This window comes from Malania oleifera, chromosome 10 (genome assembly GCF_029873635.1).
Source record: "Malania oleifera isolate guangnan ecotype guangnan chromosome 10, ASM2987363v1, whole genome shotgun sequence".
Classification (NCBI taxonomy): Eukaryota; Viridiplantae; Streptophyta; class Magnoliopsida; order Santalales; family Ximeniaceae; genus Malania; species Malania oleifera.
The window spans coordinates 35,670,716-35,695,692 of record NC_080426.1 but is presented as its reverse complement, the minus strand read 5'-3'; the positions used below and the strand labels follow the sequence as shown (position 1 = coordinate 35,695,692).

General features: G+C 34.6%; 1 long non-coding RNA gene across 1 annotated transcript; it reads right to left on the bottom strand.

The window, feature by feature from the left end:
- Positions 1 to 571: 571 nt before the first annotated feature.
- On the bottom strand, positions 572 to 23,290 carry LOC131166050 (uncharacterized). Its single transcript, XR_009139722.1, has 3 exons — positions 22,529 to 23,290; positions 20,446 to 20,537; positions 572 to 1,114 (listed from the first exon to the last, which is right to left on the bottom strand). It is a non-coding gene; the product is annotated as an uncharacterized LOC131166050 (long non-coding RNA).
- Positions 23,291 to 24,977: the final 1,687 nt, after the last annotated feature.

Here is a 24,977-nt window from a genome sequence, read left to right as displayed (position 1 = left end):
GTAGGGTGGAACCTGAGAGCTTTAACCACCTGTTCTTTAAATGCAAGCATTCAGCTGAGGTATGGAAGGGAATAAAAAGATGGTTGGAATTGAAAAGGGAAATGTCAACAATCAAAGTTTCAGTGAAATGGCTGTGCAAAGAAGGTAAAGGGAAGAATTTCCATGCTGCAAGAAGGAGAATTGGTCTTGCTGCCTCGGTGTACTTTCTGTGGCACTTCAAAAATAGAGCTAGATTTGAGGGACACTTCATTTCCTCACCTGAAATGATTAATGTAATACAAAAATTCACATACATGGGAGTCTTTGAAAAATTTAATTTGTTTTCCATTGATTAAGTCTCGGAATTTTTATCACAGGTTTTCTAGATCATTGAAGTATTGATAAGTTTCTGATTGGCTATATATAGCCCTTGGGTATGCCTAGGTTCTGATTTATTTCTTTTGATTGTAATTGGATGAAGAACAAGGTTCCAAACAACCTAGGGATGCCAGAGTACTTGTAAATATGCATTTTGTTATGCATTTTGATCAATATACATTTACCTTTTGATCAAAAAAAAAAAAGTAGTCTCTAAAGTCAAAAGTACCCTTCATAGCGAAGGGCAAAGCAACAGAAATTTCCATAGTCAAAAGTTTGGAAAGAGGGTACACCCTCCTTGTCTTTAGGAAACAGCCATTAAGATTGCTCCCATTCTATAGGAAGCACAAGCCCTGTCTTCCACGCGAGAATTATTTTCCCTATTTTGTTCGAGAGCACTATATTATCTGGCGGGACAAAAACCTTAAGTGGGTCGTCTTCAAACCCAAGTAACGTGGATTGATAGGCACCAGCCACGAACTTTATCTGGGCCTGCCCCGAATACCTTTTTACGTAGTTGCTTTCAGAAAAGATTGGCTTGCACCTGCCTGAGTCTCAGTAAGCACCCTTTTCTCATTGGCATATCCTGAACCTGACGGGGAGCTTTCAGTTCCCTGTTTTCCAAACCCTATTTCCAGAGGTCAGTCCTTCGGCAGGACGTCCCTCGCAGTTCCTGAAATGGGATAGTTTCTAAAAGCTCCATCATTTAATCTGTCAGCTAGAAGATGCAGGATGTCTTGATCAGTGCTTTTTTCATCTGTAACAGATGACAAGAGTGCATTTCAGAACAAATAGAGCATAATAACACGGATAGAGAATTGACTGTTTATTAATCAAACCAACCCAAGTATAACAAATTAACGCATGTTAATGCTTTGTCTATACATCAAATCATGCCAGTGACGTAAAACCTCCACAAGAATTATAACTGCATGATCTCAAGCGAGTGGGTTGATCACATGATCCTCAACTCAGAATGTTCAAGGACGAATGCAAGGCATTCTGGTGAATTGCTCAAACTGCTTTCAGGCACTATGAATCTGGATGAATCTAAGCCTTGGGCCAAATCCAAATCCTTTCTTGACGTTAGTTTTTCAGAAAAATTCTCTTTGGGACATCTGATAATTTTCGGAAAATTGCTCAGGTAGGGAAAACAAATACATACAATCATGTGCATGCAAGGACTCAGTAAGGGAGTGGTATTACAATTCCAAATTGATGTTAAAATCAAGTGAAATCAACATTAAGTCTGAAACTTAGGATCCCACACCCATGAACTCAGAAGCTTTTGAAAATCACACGTAAGAATTCTGAACTTTAGATTCTCACACCACAGAGCTTGTGCTTCATTCATTAGAAACACAAAACAGAACATGTGATAAAAAGAGAATATGAACAATATCCAACACTTAAATTGCTCAAAAAAGTAAACTAACTTTATGTTTGGTTAATGGAAAGTCTATTCATAGGAATACAATCAAACACAAAGATAATGTAATAAAAATTGTGAAAGGATGTAATAATTTAGAAAAAAGCCACAAGCAAAAATTAGTATTACTTCATTCAACATGAAATGTGATAGTAATAGACATTCCCATAACAAAACTTAGGAGCAAGCATTCCTTGTTTATTCCATGATATTGTTCAATACAACTTTTTGCTTTGTCATCTGTTTTATGATGACAGAAAATTATAAACATAGTTTAGTGTTGAAACAGCTTGACAGAAATCAGGCATTAAAAGTCCATAGAAGAAACAAAAGGAGGCAAAATAATCAAATCACAAGCACTGATCTCGTGGGATGAAGGGGAAGCAAGCTTTAGCAGGGAGTTAAATTTGACTTTTTAAGTGTACTGTTCACAATACTGTAGCACAATCATTGACTTCGAGTAGTGTTTGCAGTTACTGTAGCAATACTGTTCACATGGATAAATACTATTCACATGGGTAGTCGGGTTATTTTTGTTTCATAATGGGTCCTGTGTTAAGGTTATGTTGGGGTTTTGTTCCCAATTAATTCTAATTTTGTATGGTCAAAATCATGTTAATTTCAGCAATAGACAGACAATTGTTAAGGTTAAGCAACCAACAAGCATATATATAATCTTTATGCTGCTTTTAAATGAAGAAGTGCCTCATTTTGTTGCAAACCCTTGAATGCAAGAACGTAGATTTTCTTCTACCAAAAGTGATTTCTAGAACCTATTGGTGTGATGCTAATAGTTCTATGCACATTATCTATGTCCTTGCTTAATAAGCTCCAAACCAAATTTGACTTCCTAATTTTCTAGCTTAATTTCATCTATTCCCTCAATTTCTTCTAGAGATCCCACCCTATTTCAATTTCCCTAATTTTTCCCTACTCGTCCCATGTCAATTTAGTACAAAGCTTTTTTGGTGAAAACAAGCCTACTCGCAGCAAGAAGTGATTTACTACAGTTATTTATTTATAGTACTATACAAGGCATACTAGGGACTGAGAAAATATTCATAAGAGACATTGGAAGAGATAATAAAGGTTATGAGAGGATATATAGCGGATATGGATATGGAGACAAAAATGAGTCTAGGGAGATGATCTTAGACTTCACTAATCATATAATTTTATTACAATGAATACTTGCTTTAAGAAGAGAGAAGAATACTTAATAACCTTTTAAAGCGGATAAAATATAATTCAAATAGATTTTTTATTTTAACTAGGAGGATAGATCGTTTATCATGCAAGGATTGTAAAATTATTTCAGGTAAAAGCCTAACCACACAACATAGTCTTAGTGTTAGATATATGTATTAAACAATGGAAGAAAAATGATAAAATAAACCAATGTAAGAGAACTAGATGGTGGAACCTAAAGGGAGACAATATAATAAAATTTAAAGATAAATGATCAAAGATGGGATAGAACTATAGAGGATGGGATAGATACAAATAATCTTTGGAGTAGATTAGCTAGCTCTATTAAAAAGATAGCAAAAATCAAGGGGAAGATTCTCAAATAGCAAAAAAAGTTTGTAGAGGGATAAAGATGTTCAAAAAAATCGTAAATACAAAAAGAATTTGGTATAAAACATAGCAAAAATGTAGAAACATGGATAACTTTGAAAAGTATAAAGAGGCTAGAAAAGATGCAAAAAATACCGTTAGTGAAGCTAAACACAGATCATTTAATAGTTAGTATGATAGATTAGATACCAAACAAGGAAAAAGAGATATATTTAAACTTGCTAAAGCTAAAAAAGGAAGAGTAAGAACTTAGGAAATATAAAATGTATAAAAAGTGAGGATGATATTATCTTGGTTAAGGATGAAGACATAAAAGACAGATGGCGAAGTTACTTTAGTAAGTTTTTTAATGAAAACCAAATAAAAGGATTAAACTTAGAATTGACAAATGAGGAAAAACTAAAAATATGAGATTTATTCGCAAAACTAGAGTTAATAAAGTTAAGTTTACACTAAAAAAGATGAAAAATGGAAAAGTTATAGGATTAAATAATATCCCAATTGAAGTTTGGAAATGCTTTGGCGATAATGGAATTATATGATTAACTAATTTATTTAACACAACTATAAAAACTAAGAAAATGTCAAATGAATGGAGGAAAAACACTTTAATACCTATACACAAAAATAAAGGAGATATTTAAAATTGGAATAACTATCATGGAATTAAACTTATGAGTCATACGATGAAACTGTGGGAAAGTGTAGTTGAACAAAAATTAAGGTTAGAAATGAAGGTCTTAGAAAAATCAATTTGGTTTTATGCCTGAAAAATCTACCACGGAAGTTATATAACTTTTAAGAAGATTAATGGAAAAGTTTATGAAAAAGAAGAGGGACTTGCATATGGTATTTATTGACTTAGATAAAGCATATGATAGGGTACCTAAGGAAGTTCTAGGATGGGTTTTAGAAAAAAAAAGATGTATGTAGTAGGTATAGTGGTATACTGATGTCATTAAGGATATGTATGACGGAGTAATGACTAGTGTAAGGACTATAGATGAAGAAACTAGAGAATTTCCAATCACCATAGGTGTACATCAAGGATCTGCTTTGAACTCTTATCTTTTTGCTTCAGTGATGGACCAACTGACTAAGAGCATTCAAAATGAGGTTTCATAATGTATGTTGTTTGCAGATGATATAGTATAGATTGATGATACTAGGGGCAGAGTACAGCCTAAGTTAGAATTATGGAGAGAAGCTTAGGAATCTAGAGGCTTTAGGATAAGTGGAAATAAGACAGAATATATAAAATGTAATTTCAATAATGGTAGGAGGAATATTGGAGACAGTTAAACTTGATAATGAAGAAATAAATTGCAATCGTAGATTTCGATACCTTGGATCTATTATGCAAGTTGAAGGAGAAATTGAAGATAATGTAATGCATAGAGTTAAAGCAGGTTTGGTGAAATGGAGAAGCGTTTCAAGTGTGCTTTGTGATCGTAGAATACCCTTAAAATTAAAAGGGAAGTTTTATAGGACAGCTATAAGACCAGTTATACTATACAGATCGGATTGTTGGGCGACGAAGAAATAGAATATCTAAAAAGAAAAAGTTTCTGAGATGAGAATGTTTAAATGGATGAGTGATATAAAACTGAAAGAAAAATTGTGAGATGAACATATTCGCGGTAAGTTAGGTGTAACTCCTATAGAAGATAAGATAAGGGAGGGATGACTCAGATGGTTTGGGCACTTGCAACGTAGGCCACACAATGCGCTAGTGAGGAAGAGTGAGTTAGTTGTTGTAGGGGGCAGTAGAAGAGGTAAAGGTAGACCTAAAATAACTTGAAACGAGATAGTAAGGATTCAATAGCCCTGAATTTGTCAAAATAAATGGCCATGATCACATAAATTGGTGGAAAAGGATTCATATAGCCAACCCCACCTAGTGGGACTTAAGGCTTGGTTTTGTTGTTGTTTATTTATTGTATACAGTAATGTATTGCTTGATAGAAAAGAATAGAATGGAATGAAATGGTATTGGTGTTTACTATTTCACAAATTTGCCACATACTTATTCATTCTATTCTTCTTTCAATCCATTTTATTCTAGTGTACCAAACATAGGGTTAGTACATACGAATAGGATGGGATCAAATTTAGCACTTGATTCTTATGTACTCTTTGTTCAATTTTCATATCATTCCACAAATCAAATGTGACATTAGGGCAAGATTTATGGACTACTGGATGATTTGCTTTTGAAAATAATTACAAGTTGGATAGTCTTAAAGCTCCCATGAATGATTAGGATATACATGAATGTGTGATATGCAACATTCAGCTAAACCAATGGATGTAGTTGAAGAACAAGATGCAAAAGGGTTAAATAGTAGTGCAGAAATAGCTGCCAACAATGAACTGAGGGTAATCCTAGACCTTTTAGATAAAGAAACCAGCCACAGGAGCCATTAGAAAATTATTGCACACAGGGTGACATATGTGAAAAGAATTCAGCATAAGGACCTGCTGGACAATAATACTAAAAAGGGGCATATGTTAATTCCTGATTTTGTGGGTAAAATTGATTCACAAGCTTCCGTTGGCATGCTAGCTTGCTAGTATGGATTATTATTTCAATTGGCATTACATAACTAAAGATCATAAAGCTCAATTTGTAAAAATGAAACTGACTTAGCATGCTAAAGTGTGGTGGATAAACATCGAGGATCACCACCCTCCACCAATGGTTGACTAGGTAGAGATAAAATTGAAGTTGAGGGACAGGTATCTGCCATTAGATTGCCATGATCATCTTCATGATTACAACAGGGAATAATGACAGTTATTGAATATACACATTCAATGACCTTTATGTTTAGTGTGCAATGACTGAGATGAAAGAAAGACTCTCCCTAGAAATAAGTATTGGTTAAGGTCTCAAATTCGCAGGGAGCTACTCACCAAGAAAATTACAGCCTTGAGGATGCTTTCCAGATGGCTTTGTAGGTTAGACAGTAATTACAGCAACCTGCTAGTAAAAGGTTTAGCACTCAAGGCAGGGAAACAAGTGCCAAAAGCGGGACCAGCTTAAGCCAAACAAGAACAGCTTTCCATTCTGAGCAGATCAACCATATAATTCTCACTCTTTAGGAGGAACTACCATGAAGGGAGACGTAAAAGGAAAACAAGCTGTAGATCCAAAGAGGGTGAGAGGAGAATGAAGATGAGCTAGATGATAATTTTGTTTCAAACTATAAGTGGTAAACACTGAAAATTTCTTGACAAGTGGAAAGGGAAGCCTAAGTCAGAATGTACCAGGATTACTGAGAGAGGATTAGCCATTAAGAGTCCATAGAAAAAACAAAAGAAAGTTGTAATATCCGTTTTTGGAAAGATCTTTGGTCTGGGAATGTTGCTTTCACCACTTTTTTCCTCGCCTCTTTCGTTTAAGCTCAAGGCAGAATGATTCCGCTTCTCTTAGTATTAATCCAGGTGTCCTTTGCCTTCTTAGGAGTTTCACTTTCTAAGGTCCTTGAATGCTAAGGAGACGGAAGAGTTATCCTCTTTATTTAGTCTTGCTGAATAACTGTTGAGTCTCTTTGGAAGCAGATAGTCGGTTTTGCTCTTTGGATTCCTCAAGGGTTTATTCCTGCAAATCTTTTTGTGATTTTTTTACTCGTACTGCTTCTATCTTTCCTCTTTACAAAACTATTTGGAAGGCCAAAGTCCCCTCTAAAATCAAAGCTTTTCTCAGGTTGGTTGAGCTTTATAGAGTCAATACCAATTGGAGACTTTTGAATGCTCTCTCTGCAGATGTTTGTGTCCTTTGCTTTAACAGCTCAGAATCTGCTCTGCCTTTTTTTGTACATTGTGATTTTGCCTGGAGGGTATGGAACAAGCTATTCAAATTACTTCAGAGAATTTTGGGTTTGTGTAGAGACAATTCAGGAGTTTTTGGCAGTTTCTTTTGCCTGTTTTGATAGGAAAAAGGAAATGACAGCATAATGGAAGTGTGCTTTCTTTGCAGTAGTATTTTAGGGGTTGTGGATGGAATGTAATGCATGTATTTTCTCTGGGAAGAAGTTGTTTCTTCTGATTTGGGTGAAGATTCACTATTTGGCTTCTCTTTGGTGTGCGGGTGATGGGAACTTGAAGGGGGTGTGCTTTTCAGATATTCAGTTCAATTGACATTTTCTGTTGAATTGTTAGGGCTCGTTGTTTTTTTTTTCTGTTTTGCTCTCTTAGCTTTTTGGTTTTCTTCTTCGTTTTTTTCTGGATTATACCAGATTTTGTTAAGGAGATATCTTATTCTCCTGTTTGTATTTTCTTAGACTATCAATGAATTTCTTCTTTTGCTCTTCAACTATGACCACAGATTTGGTGGGATGACGGGGTAGGAGGTTTGACCTAGGAGTTAAATTAAGTTCTGAAGTCTAGTACAAGTACTATAGCAGTTACAAGAAGTCTGGTATTCTTTTGTTGATGGTCCAATGGTAAGGGTATTTTGGGTCTTCATTCTCAGTTGTTTCTAGAGTTTTGTTTTATTTATCTAGTTCAATTTTTATGGTCAAGATTAGTTTAGTTTAGACATTTGAGATTGATTATGTTAGGGTTAAGCTACCAACAGGCATGTTGATTTTTGTCCCACATTGGTGGGAAATATTTTTTGAACTTTAGCTTGAAGCTATATAAAGAGCTTCCCTCACCATTTGTCATCACACCTCAAATTTGTAGAGTTACAAATAGTATTTGTACTCTAGGGTATTACTTTGAAATTTGCCCAAATTGTAATTTTTCTGAAAATAGTGGATTGATCATCGGCGCCCAAGGACGTAGGTAATTCTATACCGAACCTCGTAAATTCTTATATTGTTCTTTATTACTGTCTTTTATTATTAGTTTCTGCATTGCTTTAGTTTTGATTATATATTCAATAGCAATAGTTGTAATATTGATGTTTGACACAAGTGGGGTGCCCAGCACAATAATTGGTATCAGAGCCAAGTTGAATAGTGCCGATACAGAGGTGCTTCTCTGTTAGGATCCTTGATTCCATTTTTTATGTCTAATAAAGACCTTATCTAAGTGAGTGCTCAGAGACCAATGCGGCTCAGTCGCTCCTTAGAGGTCGGCCTGGTCAAAGTGGAATTTCATAGGATATATAGAGTAGACACAGTTGGGATAAGTGCGGTACTATTCATCCTAGGCCTTCTGTTCTGTTGGTCTGCTATTGGATATATAGTTTTGGAAGATGGCAGAAACTACAACCCTAATAGCTTCGTCATCATTTTCAAAGACAATAGCTAATGCTCGAATTGAGGTGGAGAATTTTGATGGTACCAATAATTTTAGTATGTGGCAATGTGAGGTGATGGACATCCTGTACCAATTGGAATGAGATATTACTCTAGAAGATAAACCAGAAGATATAGGCGACAAATATTGGGAAAAATCAATCGTCAGGCATGTAGTACAATTCGTTTGTGTCTAGCTAAAAATAAGAAATATTGTGTTATGAAAGAGACATCAGCAAAGAAATTGTTGAAGACATTGAAAGATACATTTATGACCAAGAGTCTGGAAAATCGGCTTTATTTGAAAAAGAAATTGTTTCGCTTCTAGTATCAACCAAGAATTTCTATAAATGATCACATAAATGCTTTCAACAAAATTTTGGCTGATTGGTTGAATTTGGATAAAAAATTCAAAGATGAGGACAAGACCTTATTGTTGCTGAATTCTCTCCCTAATGATTATGAGCATCCCACCACCACTTTATTATATGGGAAGGATAAAGTTACTTTTGACGTTGTTTGTATTGCATTGATTAATATTGAATACAGAAAAAAGGATCAGAGGGTCCATAATGAAACAGTAGTAGAAGCAATGACAATAAGGGGACGTTCTCAGAGTCGTAAACCCGAAAGAAGGAATAAATCTCAAGAGAGACCTACTAAAGATGAATGCGCCTTTTGTCGTGAGAAAGGACATTGAAAGAAAGATTGCCCTACATTGCAGCAAAAGAATAAGGGCAAAGCACATTCTAATGTCAATATAGCCAAGCGTGATGGGAGTGAGTCAGATTTTTCTCTTGTCGGAACATCTTCGACACATTACTGTGGTGAGTGGATTTTGGATTCTAGTTGTTCCTGTCACATGTGTCCCAATAGGGAATTGTTTTTTAATTTTGAAAATTATAGGTTCAATACAGTTGAAATGTCAAGATGGAACTGTTAAAACCTTGACTAATGTTAGATATGTCCAAGCCTAAAGAAAAATCTGATCTCATTGGGTGCCTTAAAATCTAAAGGGCTCACTATTACATTGAAAGATGCAACCTTAAAGATTAAATCAGGTGTGCTTGTGGTGATGAAAGGTTTATTGAAAGGTGCAAAGGTATATAAGCTTGAGTTTTGTGAACATTGTATTCTGGGAAAACAGGCAAGAGTGAAATTTGGCTCTGCAACCCACTGGACTGAAGGTATTTTAAACTACATCCACATAGATGTGTGGGGCCTACCAAAACTGCTTCATTGGGTGGTATGCATTATTTTGTTACTTTTTTTGATGATTTTTCTAGAAAATTTTGGGTGTATGCTATGAAGAATAAAAATGAAGTGTGTGATATTTTCCTCAAGTGGAAAAAATTGGTTGAAACTCAAATTGGCAGAACGATCAAACGACTTAGATCAGTTAATGGTGGTGAATACACGAGGGATCCGTTTGTGAAGGTATATCAAGATGAAGGTATTACTCGACACTTTACAGTTAGAAATATACCACAATAGAATAGGGTGGCAGAGTGCATGAATCGAACTTTGTTGGAGAAAGTTCGATGTATGTTGTCTAATGTTGGGTTGGACAAAAGGTTTTGGGTTGAGACTGTTAGGTATGCGTGTCATCTCATCAACCGCCTACCATCATATGTTATTGGGGGAAAAAGACCCTATGAGGTATGGTCTAGAGAACCTGCTAATGATTATGATTCTTTACATGTATTTGGTACTGTTGCTTATTATCATGTTAAAGAATCTAAGTTGGATCCTAGAACCAAGAAGCATTATTCTTGAGGATTAGTGCAGGAGTCAACAAATACCGTCTTTGGTGTCTAGAGACGAAAAAAATGATTGTAAGTAGGGATGTGACTTTTGATGAACTTGTAATGATAAAGAAAACAATACGCAAGGAGTCACCAGTTGAAGAAATGACCAATAGTACTCAACAATAGGTGGAGGTTAAGATAATTTTGGGAAACCCAATGAGAAATGAGGCTACACGATGTAACTCTCCAATTACACTGGGGAATAGTGTACAAGAAAAGGAGATTTCAATCCAAGAATCTTCATAGCAATAAGAATCAATTGTTTCTTAGAGGCCAAGAAGAAAAATTCGAAAACCTGCTCGATATACTAACACAGTGGCATATGCACTTCCAGTTGTAGATGATAATGTTCCTTACACTTTCAAAGAAGCAGTGAGGAACTCTAAATCAGACAAATAGGTAAAAGCAATGAATGAAAAAATGCAGTCTCTTCATAAGAATCAGACTTGGAAGCTAGCTCAGCCGCCCAAGGGTAAGAAAGCAATTGGTTGAAAATGAGTTTATGTAAAGAAAGAAGGATTTCTAGATGCAAATAATGTTCGCTTCATAGATAGATTGGTAGCTAAGGGCTACACACAGAAGGAAAGTATTGACTATAATGAGGTATTTTCTCCAATTGTTAAACATTATTTGATCTTGAACTAGTTCAGCTTGATGTAAAAATTGCATTTTTACATGGTGATTTGAAAGAGGAAATCTATATGACTCAGCCAGATGGATTTAAGGTTGCTAAAAAAGAAAATTGGATATGCAAACTGGGAAAATCGTCGCATGGTTTAAAAGAATCTCTAAGACAATGGTACAAACGATTTCATCAGCTTATGATTAGTCACAAGTACATTAGAAATAAACATGATCATTGTGTTTATTTTTGTAGACTACAGAATGGTTCTTTTATATATTTACTCTTGTATGTTGATGATATGTTGATAGCTTCAAAGAACAATGAAGAAATCCACAAACTGAAAAGTCAGTTAAATCAAGAGTTTGAGATGAAAGATCTTAGTGAAGCAAAAAAGATACATGGCATGGAGATATGCAGACACAGAATGAGAGCAAAAGTTAGTTTGACTCAGAAACATTATTTGAAGATGGTAGTAAAAAGTTTTGGCATGTCTGAGCAATCAAAACCAGTTAGCACTCCGCTTGCTCCTCACTTCAAACTTAGTACTTCTTTATTTCCTAATTCAGATGAGGAACGTAAGTATATGTCACAAGTTCCTTATGCAAGTGCAGTTGGCAATCTGATGCATGTAATGGTTTGTACAAGACCTGATATTTCACAAGCCGTTAGTATGGTGAGCAGGTATATGCCTGATCAAGGTAATGGACATTGGCAAGCTGTGAAATGGATTTTACGATACATTATGAATACTATTGATGTTGGTATAGTACTTGAGAAAAATAATACTATTGATCAACGTGTTGTTAAATATTTGGATTCTAATTTTGCAAGTGATCTAGATAAACATTGATCAACTACTGGATATGTATTTACATTTGCTAATGGTGCAATGAATTGGAGGTCTACCATACAGTCTACTATCGCTTTGTCTATGACAAAAGCAGAGTACATGGGAACTTCAGAGGCTGTTAAGGAAGCTATTTAGAGATCGATTATGTTAGTGTTAAGCTATCAACAGGCATGTTGGTTTTTGTCCCACATTGGTGGGTAATGTTTTTTGAACTTTAGGTTGAAGCTATATAAAGAGCTTCCCTCACCATTTGTAATCACACCTTAAATTTGTAGAGTTACAAATAGTATTTGTACCCTAGGGGATTTCTAATTACTATTGGAAATTTGAAATTTGCCCAAGTTGTAATTTTTCTGGAAATAGTGGATTGATCGCCAGCACCCAAGGACGCAGGTAATTTTGTATCGAACCTCATAAATTCTTGTGTTGTTATTTATTGCTGTCTTTTATTATTAGTTTCTGCATTGCTTTAGTTTTGATTATATATTCAATAGCAAAAGTTGTAGTATTGGTATTTGGCACAAGTGGGGTGCTCAACACAACAAGGCATACATATAATTTTTGTACTGATTACTGAAGAATGAATCAAGAATTGTTTGCTATTGTTGCAAATCCTTGAACCCAATAAGTGAGAGACTTTCTTCTCCAAGGAGTCAGTCCTAGTCTCCTAGAACTAATTACTGTGATGCTAATATTTTTATATAACCTTATATCTGCTCCTTGATTAATAACCTTCACCAGATTCGAAACACTAATTTTCTAGCCTAATTTCACTTATCCCACCAATTTTTCCAACCCTAAACTAATTCAATTTCCCTAGTTTTCCCCTACCTATCCTACATCACAATTCTATCCAAAATTTTCAAAGGAGTTGTTTTTTCACATTGGTTTCTAAAATATGAAATGTCTACATTTACAATGACTTGAAAGCTTTCAGAAACTAGCACACGCACTAGCTGAATTAGTCTTTTCCAAGCAAAGAGACCTCTACTTGAGTCCATAGTTGTTACTTTATTTTCTGCCTAACCTTTTATGTTCGTACTTTCCACTTCTGAAAGTTTTTCCAAAAAGGACCAAAATCAATGGCAGACCTTATTATATTATTCTCCAAAAAAAATCCATAGTCAGACCTTTTATATTAATCTCTAGAAAAATCCATGGAAACCAATCATAATAACTTTGCAAAGATGTGTAAGATAATTCTAAAAAAGGAAAAAACTCCGTACTGATTATAATTTCCATTAATTCATCATTAAACCTCACAGTGAAAACATGAAACATAGAACCCTAGGTTTACAACTGATTTTATATCATTAATCTTAATAATCAACTACTTATGCCCAATCTATTTGTTTCACAAGTAAATAAGTCAAGCATGAGAGCAAGGACATGAATTGCCCGACACTTGAAGCCTCCTACTTCTGCCATTTCTTGTAGGATGTCACTTCTCCATTTAGAACCAAAGCTTCTGATCTTGTGGTTTAGTCAATTGTGAGGAAATAATATCAACTACTATAAGGAAATAATCTCTAGGAAATAATATCAAATCCCTAAAAAATATATCAAAACATAAATTTGTAAAATAGTAATCATAAAAATCCTTGATAACCATAAAGACCCTTATGTCTAAAGATCTTGTGTAGTACAATACATCATAGAGAAGAGTTAAAGAACGGCAGATATTAAAAATAGATTTTCTTTTTTTGGGGATTATGAACACATTTATGAAGTAGTAGAAGCAACAAATAGTGCCGGTCTTATAGATACAATATGGACGGGAAACCCTTATAGAAGTTCCAATGCTACATGATTTTACAAAAACTAATATGATAATTACATGTTTAATATATAATGCTAAAACAAAAGGGTTTGAAGGATTAGACATGTATTAGCCTAAATTTGAATATATATATATCAATTCTTATTTTTAAAAATTGTAAAAAACAGTTGTCTAGCATTGTTCCATTTATGTTAAGCCAAAGGATAATACCTTGTTGTAATTATATTTATTTTGATTTGCTGTTTATTATATGTGTATATACATAGACAGATACATAGAACATACTAATATATCACATTGCTCTTAAAATAAATATTTTAAAAAGGGTAAGTTATAGATTATATAAGAAGATATAAAAAAAGTCCATATCGAGATTGAAAATCTAAATAAATTTAAGATAATATTGATCTATTATTTAAAAGCATGGTTTCAAAAACTAGACCGACCAACCAATCTGAACATGTTCGACCAGAACCAGTCACCAGGTCAGTCCAATTACAACCTAGATAACAGAAACAATCAGGGTTGACCCAGCCAACGTAGTCAAAACCAGCCTGTATTGGTGTGAACTGGGGTTGATTGCAATCAACAGCTGCATAAGAAGAAATGAGAATATTGTGTGGGCAAATTGCAAGCAGAAAACATTGATCCAAGGACCTCAACTGAGCTATAAATTTCAACTGGGGTTTGATGGCTTATTTGCTACGTATATAGTACAAATCCATAATATAATATCCATATGCTTCAACTTAAATGAATTTTTAATCAATCGAACTCTTCTCTATCTGCCTTTTGATATTGATCCAACTCTTAATATTATATAATAAATAAATTACAAAATTATTTTTAAAAAATAATAAAGTATAAATTTTATCTAAATTGTTGTTGGTAATTATTTTTTATTAGCCAAGTGTTACGACCACATATCTATAATATTATCCTTGATGAGGGTATTATATCAATGCAAATTGTGACTATGATCACATATTTGTAATATTACCTCCATAAGTGTAATATTATCATCATCATAGATATATATACACACACACACTAACATTACTACTTCAACCAATGGGCCTAATTGGTTTGGCCCGTTGATCTAAGCGACCAGTCTGAATTTTAAAACCATGTTTAGAAGTATGTATGCATGTAGGCTATTAGAATTTAGAATATGCATGTAGACAATATATTTAATAATACATATAAGAACATTAGAAGTTGCTATATAATCTGCATGTGTAAGGTATTTTTAAGAAGTCAATGTTCGTATTGTGTCGAAGGATATTTAGTCACACTTTGAGAAATCATATTAACTATGTTTTAAAATAGATTTGTGTTAGAGAGTCATACTTTCGAGATATGAAATATTGAAAACATGTTGAATTTGCATGTTAAAGGAGTACACGGTAATCCATGAGTACAATTGCTACACATTCCTACAAGTGTTAGTTAAACATTTATGAAGTACATATTTATGTAAATTGTGACTTGTTAACTAACATCTTGATAGATTTTTTTTTTTTTTGTCCACAAAATGAATTACAGGATTTGCAGATTCATATATAGTGTGCATAAACACACACACACAAGACAAACTTACTAAAGAAAAGGTATTTTAGTTAAAATATCATGTATATATGTAAAAATATACGTTCAATCATAATTTTATCTCTGCCAAAGTTCTAGCTAATAGGCTGAGTGCAGTGCTTGGCAAGACTAAATCTAGAGCTCATCAAAGTGCATTTGTGAGGAGTAGACAAATAGAAGATGCTATTTAGGTGACTAATAAGGTGGTGGAGGATAGGTAGGAGTGTACTCAATTTTATACGATTCAATTATGCCCTGAACTAATATATTTGGTTTTTAAAAATCATAAATTGAAACTGAACCAAAAACTGCTCGTTTATAAAAATTGAAAAGCACTGGTTTAAAATGGGTCGGTTCGGTTAGCTTCAGTTTTTAAAAATTTTAACCAAACATTCAACCATTTGCAAGTGCCAGGAGGCATGAAAGAAGCACCACATTACATGGGTATTTATAGGAAAGGGAAAAAGCTCCATTCTTTCACTCAAGCAATGTGGGACAAGGGAATGCAAGGAGAGGCAATGTGCTGCAGAGCTACAGCAACAAACTGAGGACTCCTCAGTCCCACATTGAATAGAAGGATAGTGAAAGATGTCCACAATTATAAAACCCTGTCTGGCCTTCCCTTCATTCTTTTACATGAACTATGCACTGTACCCACATAGAATTTATTTCATAATTAAAAGTATTGATTGAACTTTTGAATATGCAATGACTAATTAGAGGGTTTAGTAAATTAATAGAGTAAGAATATACTGCATATTATGTAAAAGATTAATATATTTTATAATAAATTCAGTTTTCGGTTTTTGCTTTGAAATTGAAACTGAAAGCGAAGATCGAAAAACCAAACAAAAACTTATTTCAGTTTGGTTTTCCATTTTTTGTTAATTTTTGTTCACCCCTATTTGCAGGACGAAGAACAGGGTTTTCATTTTTAAAGTTGACTTGAGAAATCCTATGATAGAGCCAGTTGGAGCTTTTTGGATAAGATATTTGTGAGAAAGGGGTTTGGTGAGTGTTGGAACCAGTGGTTAAGGGGTTGTTTGTTTAATGTGTGGTTCTCAGTAGTTGTGAATAAACCAAAGTCATGGTTCACAGCTTCGAGAGGTATTAGACAAGGCAATCCACTGCCCCCCTTTTTGTTTGTCCTAGTAGTTGATGTTTTGAGTAGAATGGTGAATAGGGCTGTGGATCAGGGGTCGGTGCGAGGGTTGGAAGAGGGTAGAGAAGGAGTGATGGTTTCTCATTTTTAGTTTGCAGATGCCACTATTTTCCTTTTGGATGATCACAATCCTTCATTCAAAAGTATTTTAGCTATCCTCCAAGTTCTTAAGAGGGTGTTAGGCTTAAAATAAATATGGGAGAAGTGGTTTAGCAAATATAAACGTGCTTGTTAAATGAGCTGGTGAGTGGTCTTCTGATGTAGGGTGTGGTCTTTTGGATTGGCCTTCAAATTATTTAGCAGTCCCTTTTTGGTGTAACCCTAGATATGTGAAGTTTCAGAATCCAGTCATGGAAAGGGCGGCCTAGCGGCTAGATGGTTGGAAAGGGGCTCCTTTTTCCCTTGGGGATAGAATCACTCTTATTCAGGCCTGTTTATCTAGTATCCCATTATATTATTTTTATATTTTTAAGATTTTAGTAGGTATTGCTAATAAGATAGATAAAACTATAAGAGATCTCTAGTCATCTGGGGTCAGGGGTCTTCGGGATCATTTTTTAGGGTGGGAAGAGGTTTGCAAGTCTAAATCGGAGGGAGGGGTGAGTCTTGGAAAATTGGTATCTAGAAACATCACACTCTTAGCTAAATGATTATGGCATTTTACCTAAAAGATCATTACCCTTGGCATAGAGTGATAAATAAGTTTGCATTGGGTGTAATGGGCGGATACCAAGGTTAGTTTGCTATGTTCTTCGAAGAGTCCATGGAGATCTAGCTCTCAGATTTATCCGTTTCACTCCTCACATTATGGGTGGGATACCAAGGTCAGTTTGCAATGTTCTTCGAAGAGTCCATGGAGATCTAGCCCTCAGATTTATCCGTTCGCTCCTCACATTAAATTTGTAGGTGGGAGGGGTCCTCAGATTCATTTTTCAAAAGACTCATGGTTGGGTAATGATGTTTTATCCACATATTTTCCTCATCTCTTCTGGTTGGGCTCAGGGCAGAATAATGTGATTTCCTTCTTTGCAGTTGATTCGGTTAGCCCTTTGGTTTCTTGAAATTTTCATTTCAAAAGGTCTCTAAATGATAGGGAGCTGATGGAACTTTCCTTTTGTTGTTGTTATTGAATAATTGTCATCGTTCTTCAGATAGAGATGCTCAGCCTTGGTCTTCAGATCATTGGGTGCTTATTCTTGTAAATCGTTTTTGAGTTTTTGTTCCCCTCCAACTCTTTATTTTTTCCCTCTATATTCATTTATTGGGGAGGCCAAAGATCCCCTCCAAAATTAAGGCTTTCATTTGGCTGATTGAGCTTAGTAAAAATCAATACTAATAACTTGTTGCGAATCAAGAGACCTTTGAAGGCTTTATATCTAGATGTTTCTGTGCTGCACTATTTGAACTCTGAAACAGCATCTCTTCTTTTTTTACACTAAGATTTTGCTTGGAGAATTTGGAGTAAGTCATTTGGTGTGTTGGGAGAAAATTGGGCTTGCCCTGCCTCGGTGGAGGAATTGATGACTATTTATTTTGAGGGTTTCGGAAGAAGGAAGGATAGGGCTTTACTTTGGAAATGCAGTATATTAGCAGTGTCGTGGGGACAATTATGGTTGGAGCATAATGCACAGATCTTTTTGGAGAAAACAAATTGAATTGGCGCTAGGTTTGGGAAAATATTCAATACTTGGCCTCTTTGTGGTGTGTTGGTTTTGGGTGCTACAACGGACTTAACTATACAGAAGTTCAGTGAGATTGGAGGAATCTTTTGATTTGATTTTTTCTAGTCTTTGTTTTTTTTAGTTTCTTTCTTCTGGTTTGTTCCAGAATTTTGACAGGGGGGTCTCTTACTCTCCTCTTGTAAATTCCTTATTAATGAAACCTCCTATTTTGATATCAAAATAATTTTATCTCTGCCATATTATATCTCAAGTTTTTAAGATTGGATGTGTCGATGTTCCCCAATTTCATATCTCATATCCCATATTTGTATCCATGCATCATAGGTAATTATATATATAATCAATACCAATTGGGCAAGGGGGATATCAAAATAATTTTTTCTCTGCCATATTATATCTCAAGTTTTTAAGATTGGATGTGTCGATGTTCCCCAATTTCATATCTCATATCCCATATTTGTATCCATGCATCATAGGTAATTATATATATAATCAATACCAATTGGGCAAGGGGGATAACATCCTTCCAAAAACAGATGATTTTCCTTACATAGAGTTGCAGCCCACAATCTCTTTTGCAAAATATTAATATTTTAAACAACAGTAACATAAATGCCGTCTAGTCTCAAAGCAATGCAATCAAAAGTGGTAAAAAAAATTGCTGTGACTGTGACAACACCCATCCCAGGTTCCAGCTCATAAAGTGACCACATGATTTCCCTAACTAATAGAGTAATAAATTCAAAATAACAAATATACCAGTTTCCTCAAAAGGTACAAGGAGAAAATTATCTATAATTATTAATTTATCTAGATAAGTAAAACTAGGTTAGGACTATAGATAGAAAAAATATGATAAGGATTGACCTGCATTAGGAAATTAAATGATGAGTGGGAATTTCCCATAGGCACAGATTAACAAAAGCCACAGCATTTTTTTTTTTTTTTCTCACAATATGATTGAAAACCAACTCTGCAGCAAGCATGCCATCACATTCATCATTATATTCCATCTTTTCATGGCACTAGTGCACTACCCTGCAAACATTGTCTTCTGCCATATAATTCCCTGGGATTTTATCACAATTTGCTCCACTTAGAAATAGCCAGGGAGATACTTCTCTTAAGAAACTAGAAACCTCATTCCATCCAAACAGCTATGTTGCTCTTTTTGCCTCTCTATCGCCTCCTTGTATGTGCATGCATGTGTGTCCGTAAAGAAAGGGAGGACAACAGGTTTGTGTGGATGCAAGTGTGCAAAGCACATGTTTGTGTGGTTTCCTGAGACACACAAGTGAATTAATGCCTTTTTCCATGCATTTCCAGAACGGGAATGTGTGCACACGTATGCATGCAGCATGCATGTACAAGCAGCACATGCTCAAGTTTGTATGTGAAGTATTATTTCATTTTAAAATGTTAAAAATGAGCACTTGCTTTTTTCTTTTTTTTTTCTCCAAAAAAATCATTTATGGAGATTTTGAGGAAAATGAAACCTACTTGATAAAATCTTTCATGACTCCTTCGTGTTCCAATAACCGCCATTCATGCTAAGGGAAAAACTATCCAAATGATAGTGCTTCTAAGGGTGATTTAGTGCTTTGCAAAGACAACTTAAATGAAATACTAGGAATGTGTCAGTGTAGCATGAAGTAAAGCAGAAAACACAAATGGCACAGTAATATTTTTCATCTCATGCTTTCAATTAAATCATTATTCTAACACTAATCAGAAAGGGTAGATGTTTCTTTGCTTTGAAACCAGATATAGTACCTGGCATCGCTATGGGATTTTGCAGTGGGATATTTTGTGGGGATGTCTTTTCCGGAAGAACTACAGGATTCGAGAGCTCTTTTAGCTTGATTATGCTTTCTTTTATTTCAGCTTTTTCTATATTGTTGATGGATTTTTATTCTTCTGATTGTATATTTTTTCTTAATATAATAGAATCTTTCTTTTTCGATCCAAAAATAAATAAATTCTAACGCTAATGAATTTATCACTTTTGTGACCTACTGGCGAAAAAATAAACAGAAGCAGAATACTCCACTATCCAAAATACTTAATGAAACTTAAACTGCCAGTATTGAACAATCCTAATTCTAACTAAAATTTTCTATAGTTACTAGAAATTAAAAGTAGTAGACACCAGCACAAATCCATCATATCTCTCCCTCTCTCTCTAGTTTCGAATTTCAATACAAAAGTAACCAGATTTGGAATAACACAATACATTATAAGAGATTAATGCATATTAACAAAATTTTAAAGGAAAATTTTAATAATTAATTTAACTAAATTTCAAAGAAAAATTTTCAGTACAGGAATTTAGACTCACCACCCAATACTCTAAACTGTCAGGTGATCCACGTGATGTTAAAGCTCTTCTTCAGGAGTTATTATCTCCTTAGCATTCAAGTCGATGAAGAACTATAATAAAATGCACAAACACAAGCAGTTACTATAATTCACTTTTAAGTACATAATATAACATGATTATAAAAATTTTTAAATTTAGAAATTTAATTTTCACAGATTTAATCCTTTCCCCCATTAAATAATTGTGTTATTTTAGATTTAGAAAAGTTGATCAAGTTGCCAACTATAAACTGGCATCAACAATCTCAAACACTAACATAATTATAAGTAAAAGATATTGAAGATAGTTTATTAGTAAGGAAAACCTCATACCTGAGAGCATCAATATTGTGAAAAAGGTAAAAAGTGGGAACAGTTAGAAGAAAATTTAATTGATAAGCAGGCCTCATAGGTATTTAATTGATAAGAAGTGGGAACAAGGCAAGCTTTCCATGTTTTCATCAAGTGCAATGCAAAAATGAATTGACTCAAAATTGAGAACCTTCCAAACAAGGAGATTGCCTTAGTCAACATGTAGCTCTATATCATAGCTATCCATTGCAAAATAAAAAGGTCATATTCATTGGAAACACAATGAAATACAATCCTATGGCATCCACAACCACTGAACTAATAAAAAATATATTCATTATTAGATATATCAAGAAGCCAAAAATCACTACAATACACATATTTTATCACTAACGGCTAGTCATGATTTAAATGTATTTATAGATTAAGAAACACACAACACTCAATTCCAACTTCCAAAACAAGATCAAGGTGGTAATCAATTACCTTGATCCTAAAAATCATTTCAGAGCTATCAAAAGGCATGGATCCTGGCAATGGCACAAAACATCCTGGGATTGCAACATGGATCAAGCATCATGCCACAACAGTCCAAAGGAAATCAGAAATCTCTTTAACATCCTGAATAAACTGAACAAACAAGCAACACATTCACTGTGCCAGGACACATAGTTTTGCCAATCCTTTGTTCTAGCTATGAAGGTCACGACTCACAACTTAAGGACTTTAAGCTAGTAGCTAGTCACTGTTTTCCATTGTCAGCAAAACTTGGGTAAAACATCCTATGATCTGTTTTAAACATAGAACACATTTAGTTCAGGTCGTGGTTTGCCCAATCCTTTGTTCTGGCTGTGAAGGTCAAGTTAAGATGTTCATCCAGTACTTCGTGGTGTTATATTGTTGGCAAGTGGGTAAAATATCCTCAGGCCTCATTTAAACATGGCACACATTCAGTTCCAACTTCCAGTGGTGTATTCTTCTACAGAATTACAAGGATCAGCGGCCCCAAATGCTGATGATATATCAAGTAACCTGTCTTGAATGGATTGCCATCTTGGAGGACCACAAAGCTTACACGTCATTTTGTGCGATGTACAACAGAGACATAACCTAAAGGATAAGGCTAAAGACAAAGATTTCTTTTTTCTTTTCTTTTTTTTTTAAAAAATTATTATCGAGCTAAGAGAAATGGGTAGTCAAATGCCAATAAGCTGCTGAAGCACACTTTTGAACCAAAAAGCAAGAAGTTATAAATTCAACAAAGCATGGAAATTAAATCAAGCAAGAAAGGTGCAAAGAATTGAGATTTTTTTTTCAAGAAATCAAGATCAACCAAGAAAATTCAACAAGACACATAAGATCACTTAAAGACAACACTGAACATGCAAGTACAAAAAAATATATTGGCAGTCATAATTAACAAATATCCACTCTGTTTATCTAACATTACTAATCTTAAGGCACACATCTGTGACTGGATCCATACACGTAATTTAGTAAAATTAGTCTGCTATTAGAATCACTTAAATTAATAATAGTTCAAGCATTCATCATAACTAGATTCTTTGTCACACACTACAATCATCTAAAAACTAAAAGTCTTGCAGGTTAAGCATGAATTCCCCAGCATTACAATGACTCAAGTCACATGGAATCCCATTTACTTCATTTTTCTAACATGCAGCAAAAAAATAGTATTCAAAATAATATGATCTAACAAATTAGGAAACAAGATATCCGTAGACACTCACCACTATTAAAATCTACGCCTCAGAGCTTTTTCTCTTCTTTTCTTTTCTTTTCTTTCGACAGGCATTGCTAATGGTGAAATTTGACTAGTCACTTAAAAATTAGCAAATCATTACAGATCAACTTACATCTTCTTACTTGCATTGGAAGCTTGGTGAATGGTAGTTTTTTTCAGCTTCTCTTTGGGATTTAGCTTCTGGTGTTTTTTTTAGGAGTGTTTCTCTGAACAATTAACAAAAGGGCCGGAAGCCAGCTATTTTCAATTTCAACAGCTAAAAGGTATGAGTAAAGCAATAAAAAGGTATATAAAATCAGCAATCTTTGCTTAAAAAAAAGAAAGATCAGGCATCGTATCTGGTCAGCAGTGGTACAATTGGGAAGTTTTTTTTTGTTTTTTTTTTTTTTTTTTTTTTTTTTGTCCTGCTTTTGAAGCGGCAATGGTATAACAAGCTCCTTACAAGGAAATAAAATTAACCAGAGAAAACCTAAAATTTGAAACGAGCTAGCAACGATGGGCGATTAAATTATCCAGTTCACTGTTCCATCATCTCTGATATTTCTATAAAATAAAATATATATAAAAAAAAACCCATTTAGCAGGCACGTATTCAAAGAGTTTCCCATATACGCGTTCCTGAGAGAAGCTCTTCGTAGCTTCGAGCTAACCCTAATAGGGTTTATACGGAGGTTGTACAAGCCAGTGAAGGTTCTAGACAAACCACGTGCAGCCATACTCTTGGTAATACAGCGGGAAGAAGGCAGAGAGAGTTTGAACGCTTCTTGGATTGACCCTTTGGCCGTCTCGTTGCGCCTTCAAATGAATCAATGCGAGAAGAGTGATGGGTCCCTCCATGCGGAGGGAACCCAAATTACGCAAGAAGAAAAAATTTTACTGTATGTATGCACACTGCCTCATATACATTAATAAATGCCTAAGAGAAATTCAGAAAAAATTAAGAGTATTCAATATATTATTAAAGATAAATAGAGAGATAACCAATTTATAAGGAAAGTTATTTATAAATTAAAGAATACAGATTTTTGTATTATGAGTGGTATCCACCCTAAGGTGAAGTTTTATAACCTCATTATCATTATAGTGGAAGTTTGAAGTGGACTACGGTCTCATGATTTTTCTCTTTACGGGTTTTTCATGTAAAAATTTTCAGTGTCATTTTCTCTACTCTGTTTATTTTACCCATTTAATTTTATCTATTTTAGACTTGAGAAATTTATCATTACCAATATTTTTCCCAACAAACTAGTATCAGAGTGAGGTTCCTTGTTTCTACAAATTAAATAAAAGAGAGCACCAGCAACATGATTAGATTAACTGCATTTAACTATGCAATCCGGAGGCTAAAGATGGAGGATCTTTGATATATTAAAGATCTATGGAAGCCCATTGTAACACTGATCCAAAAATCGATGACTGCAACGGATGATAAAGATGGTGACAAATCGACAACGCTGGTCGTCATCGATGTCAGTAGCAAACCTCCATCATCTACAGACAATGATTGGGCGGTGCTAAAACGGAAGTGTGCCGCTCAAATCCGCCAATGGATTGACAAAAGCATTTTCCAAAATTTTGCCAATGAACACGATGTAACGACTTGCTTATTTTACAATTTTTTTTTCCATGATAAATAAAACCCGATATAATCAATCTATCATATCATAATCAACCTGAACCCGTGGGTACCAAGGATACATCAGAAATTTAACACGGAAGTCTAAGTAGCAGGAAACATGACATCATATACATACCACTACACCAAATCAATACAATACTAGAGTTTACTACATACATCGTAAAAATACACATAACCCAAAAATGCCCAAAAGTGCATAGGGTCGCCGCCCACAAATCCGTCAAACCCTAGCAACAAACTTACCTTTCAGACAGGGTAAAACAGCTAATCCCTAATGCTGTGGAGTTTTATCCGCTCTTCTACCTGGGGCTTCTGAAATGTTGTATAATTTTGGAGTGAGACACCTCTTAGTAAGGAAAATAAACTAATATCGATGTGTGGCAACATGAGTATTTTCTTGTTATACATATAATCATACATAAACATATATAGTAAAACTGTCTGTATCATATCTGGGAAAAACATATATAATCATAGCATGGCAGAACATACTGGATTTCCATAAACATAATTCATCTCATATGATAATAGTACAAAAACAACCCTGAAATGTTAGTTGACTAGTGTCATGTCTTACCTCCACATGACTGGGTTGTGTGGCCCGAAGGCGGGACCTGACAATGGCTGGCCGACCACTGCCAAGTCAAGGTAAATGTCTGTAAGTACAATGGATCTGTCAAACCTAGTTCGTACACTAAAAGCGCCAACAATTCAATAAACCACATCGACTATCCATCCTCACGCTGCCCCGTACGACATCGATAACACAATATCATGATGATCATGAACACATAAT